Genomic DNA, 11,690 nt, shown 5'->3' with positions numbered 1-11,690 from the left:
AATTTTTTATAATAGAAAATCAAATAAAAATGTCATATTTAATATATATACTTTTTGTGATAAGTATTGTTTTGGTCTCTAACGTTGATGGTCAGAATCGAAATCGTCCTCAACGTAATTTTTTATTTAGAATCATCCTTAATATTTTTTTTTGTATTAAAATCGTCCTTTTAATTTTTTCTGGACAAAAATGTCCTCCACCAGACCACCACCACCAGCACCTTTACCTCCACCACCACCACCACCACCTTTATCTCCACCACCAAGAAAAACAACATCAATAAAATCAACACAAATTCAACAAATTCATGAATCAGAAATTCAACAAATTAACACAAATTTAACAAATTCAATAACCAAATGGGGCGGAGCTACCTATAAAGAAAGGGGGCAATTGCCCCCCTAATTTTAATTTTTTACATGTAAATTATATGTAAATTTCAGTTTAGCCCCCTTAAAATTTTATTTTAATTTTATTTTATTGTGTAAATATTTTTGGCCCCCTCTAATATTGTATCTAGCTCCGCTCCTGAACCAAATAAACACACAACAACAATAAAATCAGAAAACAACAAATCAAAATCAGAAGCAGAGACAGTCACAAAAGCAGAAGCAGAAACTTAAGTAGAAGTAGAAACTCAAGCAGAAGCAGATGCAGAAGAAAAAGAAGCAAATGCAGAAGCCGAAGCAGCAGAAGAAGAAGCAGAAGAAGAAGCAAATTCAGAAGAAAAAGCATATGCAGAACCACCGACGCTTGGCCACCCATCACCAGCGACGGCGACGGAGCGTGCGAGGACCGGCGACGCACTCCACCCTCGGATCCCTCTCTCTCCTCGGCCACCCATCACCCGCGGACCGGCGACGAAGCGTGCACGGACCAGCTTAGCCTCGGATCCCTCTCTCTCTCCTTTGCGCGCCGCCCTCCTCGCGTCGGGCTCCTCTTCTCGGCAATGCATTCCACAGCGGCAGAAGCATGCATGAACGGTCCTCCCCTCCACCGGCGCTCCCTCTCTCTTTCCCCTCTTCTTTTCTCCCCCATCATAGCCCCTCTCCTTTCTTCTTTCTTTCGGCGACGGCGACGACAGCTCCAAGTTTCGCCGGCGCCGTCCCCTCCCCCCTTCCCCCTCTTCCTTTCCCCTTTCTCCTCTTCCTTCCCTCCCCCGTTTGCGTTTCCTTTCGCCCCTCCCCCCGAAACACGTTTCCTTCCCCTTTTATAATTTTTTTATCAAAGTAGGGGTATTTTAGGAATAAAATTAATAAATTTATTAAAAATGACGATTTTAATACGAAAAAAAACGTTAAGGATGATTCTAAATAAAAAAATTTACGTTGAAACAGTTTTAATTTTGACCCTCAACGTTAGGAATCAAAACAATATTTATCCCATACTTTTTCATAAACTTAATTATAATTTTTATTTCACTCTTCACACAACCCTATTTTATGCAACAAAGAAATTTCCGAATTTGATATAGGCAATTAGACATCACTTCAACTAAAGAGAGACAAGCAACATAAACGCATTGAATAACATGCCTTTCCGACATCCTTATAACATATATATATACCATTAAAATGTATTTATATTTTTTTAAGTTTCTATTTATTTATTTTTTTCCCTAATCATCATGCAACTAAAACGCTATAAGTAGGGACATTTGTATTTTTTTAAATGACCCAAAATATTTTAAATAAATTACAAAATTTTAGAGATTGAATTTCATTCTTACTTTTTACATGCATATTTTAAAGAATTGTTCAAATATTATTATAAAAATTTAGATTAAATGTACAAACAATTTATCAAATACAAGAGTAGTTTAAAAAATTATGTTTTTTAATTATTTTATCACATTTTAAAATATATTTTTATGGTTTTAATTTTTTTTGAAATAATTTTATCACAAAAAATAAAATTTTGGGAGGCACTTTTAATACTTTATCTAAATCATTCTTTAAGTTTGGTTTGGTAAATTTTTTTGAAAAGATACTTACATTTTTCAAAAATATTTCATTTTGCAAAAACTATATGTTTGTGCTTGTGCTTGTGCTTACAACTTTTAAAAAATAAGATTATTTTTAAAAATATATAAAGTAAAAATATTTTAAAATTAGTTTGCACATATCAAAATTAAAAGTTTAATATAACTCCATACATTAATTAATTTAAAATTTAAAATTTATATTTATATCAATTATAATATTTTTAAATTTTAAAAATTATTTTATCAAATATAATTATTATTATATTTATTAAAAATTATTTTTAATTTAATTTAATAAATATAAATACTATAACTTTTAAAATACTATATTTTAAAATTAACTTTTATAAATTATTTTTAAAAAATAAAAATTTTATCAAACTAAATCTAATACTAATATGTTGCAATATAACTAATGTTGCGGTAAATGGTTATTTATTATCGATGAAATAAAGTATAACTAGCTGACTAAGAGCCAATCAATATACGTGTGATCCTTGTACAAATTTAACCCCATCACACAAACAAATAAATATGTAATAAATACACATTTCATTGTCAAAAATATTTGAAAGATAATAAAATTCAATCTAAATAAATTTAAAGTTATTTTATTTTATATTTATTAATTATCTCTAAAATTAATATATAAAATTCATTATAATAAATATATAATTTTAAACATTATACATATATAAAATTATAAATATTAAATTAAATAAAATAATTTTAAATTACGATCTCTTTAATATTATTTTTTAGTCAAATATGATATAATATTGTTAAAAGATGACATTCATGATGATGCATGGATGAAAAACACTCACAAAATTTTATATACAAAATAATAATGCAATTGGATTTCATTGCATACCTAATTCCAATTTTTTTATGGCATCGTTGAAAATTAGAACATGGCAAACAAAAACACGTGCTTTTTCCGTCCATTTTCCTTTTGACTACTACTTTCTCACAGATCAAAAGCATGTTTATTGTGGTGCGAATCAAGAAAATGACAAACAACACAACCATACTTAATGTAAATTTTATTAGCCTTTCCGTTGAAGGTGCGATGGGAATAGCTAAAAAGATGTACTTCAATAGATGTAGCAGAAAAGAGAAAGAAAATTAAAGAACTGATTTAACGTAATGGCAAAAATTCTATGCCATTTACTGTACTACTATATATACCTAAATTTCAAATCGCTATTCAATTTAGTATTCGATTTTTAAAATTCGAAAAATTGCATCTTCGTTAGTTTTTTACGGAAGTGCTGTCTAAACGTTAATGATGTGACATTTCAACTGTATGCTGATGTGTATCAAACTTGAATTTGATTCAAATTGGTACTTGAAATTGCTTAATAATATCCAAATTAATCCATTTTTAATTATAAAACCCTAATCCCCAAATTATTGTCTTCTCTTCTTCGATCTCTCTGCTGTCTTCTTCTCTTCTTCGTTCTTTCCGCTATCTTCCAGTTCATATTCATCCTGAACTAAAATATCAGTACACTTACCTAAAAATTATTTAATTATAAGTTAATGTGGTTGGATTAATTTTAAGTTCAACACAAATTTAAATTATATGTATCCTTGCAGTTCGTCCATTAAACTAAAATATATTTTTCACTTTTAAGAAGGTAACCATTGTCATCATTTTCAAGGTCTTAACATCACTTTTTAAGTTTGTCATTTTTCAATTGAACTCATGCAAAATTTTGTGTGAAATAGGTGTTGGACAAACTGGTTCTTCACCTCCATCAACCCAACAAAAAAAATTACAATAGATTCTATACTACAAAGTAAAAAACGCAGGTGAATCCAAACTCAAAGTGAAACTATCTTAACATTTTCTTTAAAGCCATAATTTTACCTCATAGTTTGAACAACCATAAAATAGTCTATCAAGATTCTCTGTCGTCGTTGAGTACTTCATCACCATCCGAAGTCTGTAATTACAGAAAACGGCGTTCTTACCTCCCCCTGTTGCACATTCTTTTGCTGCCATAAGGTCTCCCTATAGAGTTAGTTGTTCCTACTTGAGCTACTTTAGCTTCTCTCCCCACCACCCATCATCACTCATGCGGACGAGAAAACAAGATGAACTGGAAGATAGTAGAGAGGTCGAAGAAGAGAAGAAGATAGCGGAGAGATTGAATAAGAGAAGAAGATAGCAGAAAGATCGAAGAAGAGAAGACAATAATTTGAGGATTAGGGTTTTATAATTGAAAATGGACTAATTTGGATATTATTAAGCAATTTCAGGTACCAATTTGAATCAAATTCAAGTTTGGTACACATCAGCATACAGCTAGAATGCCACATCATCAACATTTAGTCGACACTTTTACAAGAGACTAACGGAGATGTACTTTTTCAAATTTCAGGAATTTAATTGGTTATTTTAAAAAATCGAGGACTAAATTAAATAGCAATTTGAAATTTAAGAACCATTTTAAGCATTTATTATATATATATATATATATATATATATATATATATATATATATATATATATATATAAAAGTACTAGTATACTTACACCGAATAAATTTAGCTAATTCAGCTCAGACTGTTGGATTATACTATTACAATGCTGATTATTATTACTAGATACTCGATAGATGTCACCTAACTGCTTAACTATCTATCCAAAAGAGAATAAATTAGTTAATGCTGTCTGAAATTCTGTCCAAAGCTTATATGTCTAGTAATAACACATTTTCTCAAATTAGGATATCAAATATCTTAGAGTCTTAACTTACCAACAAATGTAGAAAATGTCCTTGGAGCTAAAGGTTTGGTCAACAAATTTGTAATCTATTCATATGTTGATATAGGCATTAGGTGAATCAACTTCTCTAGTAATTTGCTGTTTCTAACAGTATGATAATTTACTTCAATGTGTTTAGTTTTCTCACGGAACACAATGTTAGTTGCTATATAAATTATTGTTTGGTTACTGTAGTAAAGATTAATAGGCTCACTAATAGTAATAAGCAACTACGCACAGCAAACAATTATCACAACAATAAAGGAAATAAGAATGTATAAGTTAGGGTAAGAAACAATAAAACAGTAAAAGCAGCCTTAAACACTGGAAGCCCTGCACTAAGAATTTGTAAGCATTATCAATGGCTACCTTTCATCCACTAGCAATTTCCTTTTAACTAACTATGACTCGGCACTAGCTAAATATCACCTGTGACGCACAACACTTACACTCTATAGTCTTTTATCTACACAGGTGATTTTTTCACTCTCTTACTAATTAGATCATCCTTTTTGTTGGATTTCTCTGGTCCATTTTCTTTATCTTCTTGGGCCTCGCTATTGACTATGTTTGTATCAATCACTCTCCCCATTACAATAATCTTGTTCTCAAGGTCTTCAGTAGGATGTATTTTCACCAACTCAACCCAACTCACCCAAGTAACCTCCTCCCAAGGTGTCCTTGCCATTCGACCAATACTTGAACGTCTTGAGAGTCATTGTCAAGTTACTAATTTCTACTGTCAATGATTGCTGCTGAAACAGGTTCAAAGGGAGGAGAAAGTGGAAGTTATGCAACAGTATCTGTTAGCATAGGATCCCCTTTGAGGATTGATAAACTACAATTTTATGGTTTATCTTGTATTGAATTTGGTGAATTTTATCAACTTTTCCCACATTTATTTACTGAAATAGTATGGTTTTGTAAATTCTCTCTAATTTGTGCTTAAGAGTGAAAACATGCTTTTTAGACTTTAAAATTACTAAATTTAATTTACTTTAATTCCATTTGATGCCTTGATATATTTGTTTGAGTGATTTAAGGTTTTGAAGACAATAATGGCTTGAAAGAAATGGGAAAAAAAAAAGCTTGCAAAGTGGAGAATTCATGAAGAAATGAGAATTTGCATAATTCATGGCGACGCGTATACGTGGCCCATGCGTACGCGTGGAAGGGAACTCTGGCAAGCGACGTGTATATGTGGCCGACGCATACGCGTGACAAGCGGCACGTGAGCTCATTAATTGCAACACGTGGGTCGCGATTTCAGGGCTTTCCAAGCCCAATCCAAGTCATTTCTGAAACTATTTCAAGCCAAATTGAAGTGGAAACAAGGGAGAGCAATTAGGGGTAGAGTAGAAACATGCTTTAGGTCATATTTTAGAGAGAGAAGCTCTCTCTTCTCTCTAGAATTAGGGTAGAATTATGTTAGATTTCCCTTAGATTTAGGTTTAATTCTTATTTTCATTTACTTTTCCTTGCAATTTATTGTTCTTGCATCTTTGTTCCTTTAGTTCTACTTGTTATTTTCTTTTATTTGTTGCCTTTATGTTCATGCACTCTTGTAACTTTTAATTTCATTTAATATAATTTACGTTTTATGTTTCTTCTTGTTTAATTTAATTGTTATTATTGTTTTCTTGCAATTGGTAGTTGTTATATTTTATATTTCTTATTGATTTACCACTACACCACATCCGGCAAATATCAGCGGTTATGCAGTCGACTTGTAGTGGTTTTTAACCGCTGCAGAACGGATAGCAGCGATTAATAACCCGCTGGAAGATAGTGTGCGGCTAAACCTTTAGCAGCGGTTAATAGTAACCGCTGGTATAACCGCTGCTAAATGGTATTTTACGGCGACATAGTTTTGCGGCGGTTCTAACCGCTACTAAAACGTGAATAGGGCTGCTTGTAGATGGCTGCAGTTGTTAACCGCTGCAAAATGCCATCTGTTGAAAAGCTGTGTTAAAACATAGTGGCGGATATGTAACCGCTGCCAAATGTAGAGTTATAGTTTTTTTTTTTTAAATCCGAATTTATAATAATATATTCCAATTCTTTAATTCCTTATACGTTCTTCCACTAAGTTGCTTTAATTTATTAAAAGAACCAACAACCAATCAAACTAAAACACACAAAACAGAACAAACATATATATGCAAAAGTCAATCATTATAATAGTAATTTGAATTCAGTGCATCGATGTCTATAAACTACAAATAAATATCTCAAAAGTCATTAGGACAGTGAATAGTTAAAAAGTATTCAGATTTCAAGATTTATCATTCAGATCATTAGTGCCAGCACATCATCTTGCATGGGATGAGGTCGGTGCACTTCCCAAATAATCCAGATCTGGAGCTATTTCAGGTGGCAAATTACCTCCTTGTTGCTGGATTATGTATCTTAACAAATTTTTCATTGTCTGTCTTTTTGCCTTCTCTTCTGCTGCCTCTACCTCCATTCTCTGTCTCTTTGCCTTTTCCTCTGTTGTCGCTGCCTTGACTTCTGCTGCCTCCGCCTTAAGTTTTACAATCTTCATCTGATACTCCTCAATCTGCACACCGGAGTTAGACTGCTGTGGAATATTACGAAAATATTGAGTGGGACATGGACCGAAACCTAGTCCACAAACTCGTCCTGGGTGCTCCTTTCCAAACACTTGTGCAAGGGAATCATTTTGTGAAAGCTCCTTACTAGAGGCGTCTTGGCCCTCAATATGTTCAATTGCTTCCTGGAGACATGTGAGATTCGGATTTACACTAATTTAAATTCAATGGTATTAATTCAAAAAGAAATTTGAAAAATTAAAGAACATGATTTATCCCAACAACATGGTCCATGTCTCATGGTCCATGTCTCTCCTCTACTAATAGGCCTTCCCTGTCGTTGCTCCTATAACATTCATCAAGACACAATCATATAACAAACAACGCTATATTACCAAAAACAAGTCAAAATTTTGAAACTGAATTTAAATTGATTACTTCTTCGTGTCTCTTTCTTGTCATTGTTTTAGAACCTCCAGTATGTGTATACAGTTACTTTGAACGTTTGTGACATTTTTGCTACACTTCTCTTACGAACAAAAAGACAAACATAAATGTTAACGGGATAAATTAATACAATGTTAATGGTCTATAACATAGCCATGTACAATTTGAGGAAACACAAAAAAGCATAAGGTGAAGATATTTTGGGTAAAAGTTTTTCCGCTATCACAATAAATTCAGCATATTTAGTAGTAATTCATGACGGTTTAAAATTGAATACAATCAACTCAATATTTGTTACATGTGTGTCCTCCTTCAACTGATATTCAAGAAACCATTTCCAGTGATTTCCATCTATTCCTGGTGGTTTACGATTGACATTTTCCTCAAAAGTCAGTTCTTTGTCATAAACCTTATGGAACAAAAGATTTCTTGTGTTCCTCCAGGATCTTCCTATTCTTTGTATAATTTTTCGCTTTATTCTTCCTCTTCCATCGTCCTCATAGTGAAAGACTCGCTACAAATAGTTCAGATCATAAGATAACACAATGTGCGTGATAAAGATCTTCTATCAGTGCTTTCAAACCGTCATTGTAACCACTTAACTTTAACTCCACATCCATACTACATCACAGAACTTTATACACGAGTGATCAAATCAACACACAAGCAAATAGATTGAGAGCTTTCCACCATGAAAACTTTATCTAAAAGGCTAAGTTCAAAGAGCAAGTTTCACAACCAATATAACCATATAAAGAGCAAGAATCACAACCAATATAAGCATGCCTAATCACATAAGGCCACGTAACTTGGTCCACATAAAGATTAACAAGAGATTATCATACAGACAACAAATCATAGTAGGTGGACCTTGATCATGAACTTTAAGAATAAAGAGACCCTTGACAAAGATGGCTCAATATTGAGTATTTGTTTTTCAGTAATCAAAGTTAGCTGGGAACAAGCGCATGAAAGCCACTCTTACCCTCTATATTCCCTCCTAACATACATCGTATCAGTAACAGGATCAAATCAAACCTTGATGGACCGCTCACCTGATCATGCATGCCACAAAAATCATACATGCCACAAAAATTTCCAATAATGATAATGGAAAAATCACCTTTAAGGTATGAGAAGAATCCCCCTTGCTGGACCAGCTTAGTAGTGATCAAGTATATATCACTTCATTAAATAATGGTATTAGTTACTAATACAATCTGTTAAAACTTTTTGGTAAAGGAACCCATCAAATCCTATTAAAGGAATGAAGCTGAATCTCTTCTACAATAGCTTTCTACAGGCAGGGACAAAAATAACAAAGTTGAAAGGTGAAGGGATTTTTGGTCAGGAGGGTTGAGGAGGAGTGGACTAAAAGTTAACAGAAAGAAAACATATAATAATTAACCATCTGAAACAGACTTACAAATTATCAGAAGACACATCATTAGACATGAACAATTCTCGGCAACAAAATTCAAAGTAGTGAACAAAAATAAACCCAACATGCATTATCCTTCTCTAATTTACCAGACAAAAACAAAAAAAATAGAAAAACAAAGAAATCCACCTACTGACGGAGAATAGCAGAATAGGAAAACAGCATAACTAGAGCTAGTCAATAATCAAATAATCTCTCAACAAAAAACAAAAACCACAAAACATTCAAATTTTCAAAGTTAGGAGGGTAACGGATTCCACTTGTGCAAATGTGTTCCATATTTATTTTCTTCTGATATTTTGATTTAACCAAAATGAATAAATAATAGCTAGTCACTCTCTAATTGTTTACTATAAAAGCAGCTTTCACAATCTCATGAGGTTTAAAAGTTTTATTATTATTATTGTTATTATTATTATTATAATTTTTAGTTACATTGCTATACACGAAGGACCGGATGATTTGGAACTAAGCTATATAATAACGTAGTGCAATTTACACTAAACAAAAAAGTCCTTATATATATTGATATTCTCTAAGAATTTGTATGGTCGATATCATGGGTGTGCGTCTTAATCTTTCCCTTGTACTGTTCATTTAAGAGAAAAAAAGAAGCATTTTACACTTGAAAAACGGTTGAACGACCCAAAAAAACTTCAAGCATTGGTAACGCCTTACTTTATCAACAAACTTAAAAATTACCTTAACCTGGTCAAATGCATGCTCCTTGAAAGCCTTGTTCATTCTCTTCCAACTAGTTTCACAAATTGGTAACTGTTGAAAATCAACCCCCAAAGTCCCCAAGAACCCGCTCAATAGGCCGGCTGCCTGACCAACTTGTTGCAACTCTCTGTTATGTTGGAGTACGATCTTCCTTCTAGGAGGAAGTGCTAATGCCTCCTTAACAGTCAGCTCCATACAAGAAGTCACACCGTTTTCTAATAGAGGAAAAAAACTTTAAACGTTAGTTTACTAAGAGAATTAGAATGCAAGGAGAAGAGTAATTACAGTTTCTAAGAAACAAGCAAAAAAAATACCGATGACATCAACTTCCCAAAAATCGGTGTCCTTTTTTTCGTTGTTGGCATTGCCTTGACGTTCAACTTTATGCGCAGCAAACAAGTCGTCGACATGGTCATCGAACGACTCGACCTCATCCGCCTCCGGGTCATAGTCTTCATCTTCTGAATAGTCAACTGCAACTTCATATAAATCCGGATGCTCTGTGCGTGTTGCAGGAGCTCGAGTGTCCCCCATGTCACTTGACGGAGCCAGCCGCGTTTCATTACGCGGTGGTCGAAACGGTACAGTGTTAACACAAGATTATCGAGCACCGTTTCCGGAATACGGAGGTGGAGGCGCTCTAGCACGTCGCTCTGCACTTGAAGTATTTGCTCTCGTATCCTTCGTTCCATCCATGTGCTAAAAACAAAGTAGTTAGTACATCAACTAAATTCTTTCAGTATTCCCACAAATGATATTGAATAAAAGTCTATCCTAAAAGGCAAAGCAACATTTGAAATAAGTGTTGCATTACTTAACTCACCAGAGTAGCGTGGGTTTGACTATCAGGGGCAGTAACAGTTCCGGCTGCAGTACTAATAGTGTATCGATGTTTCCTAAGCATTTGATTAATCCTTTACACAACATAAGGTCATTAGACAATTAGCAAGAGAACGACAATGTAAAAATCAATAATACACAAAACTCAAACCCTCACTAATAGAATTCTGTAACAAAAATAATTTTTAAAAAATTATCAAGGTTCTGAAAACCGAACCGGTCATTGAACCATTTTAGTCATTGATTTACTGGTTTAACTGGTTCAACCGAGGTTCAAACGAAAAAATCGTTTTATAATAAAAAAAATTATAAATAAACACACCATACAATATAATTATAATCTAATATAAACTTTTAAATATCTTCCAAATTTAAAATATTACATGTAAAAACATCAATCAAATTATTATTCACATATGCATTATTATAACTAAGTTGATTTTTTTTAAATCATAAAATGTTTTAAAAATCTTTAAGCCCATCAATTTAAATAGAAACTCATTAAATTAAAAGACTGATTAATTTAATTGAGCTAATTTAATTCATATATTTTTTCATTGAACTAAAAGGCTGGTCATGATCAATTTTACTTCTTTCTTAACAAAGGTTGATCATAATTCTAATAAATTTTTAGCATAATTTACTTCTTCCCTAATAAACCTTTAACAAATTTTTAGCATAATTTTAATAAAAATTAACAAAATTTCAGCATAATTTTAACCAATATTGATCAAGTGAACTAAAATCAACAAATCATTCAAATCAATGATTCAATCCAAAGCAGAGAACAATACAGCACATGAGCATAATTAATCATTCCATGAGACAAATTTCAATTTGAGTAGCACATTAGCACTAGTAATTCCTGAAAGGATAATGATAGCAACACTAAAGAAGAAAGAAGTTATGCAGCAGAAAAATAGAAG

Source organism: Arachis ipaensis, chromosome B4, assembly GCF_059453495.1.
Source record: "Arachis ipaensis isolate K30076 ecotype BB chromosome B4, ASM5945349v1, whole genome shotgun sequence".
Taxonomy (NCBI): Eukaryota; Viridiplantae; Streptophyta; class Magnoliopsida; order Fabales; family Fabaceae; genus Arachis; species Arachis ipaensis.
Note: the sequence above shows the minus strand (reverse complement) of the source record.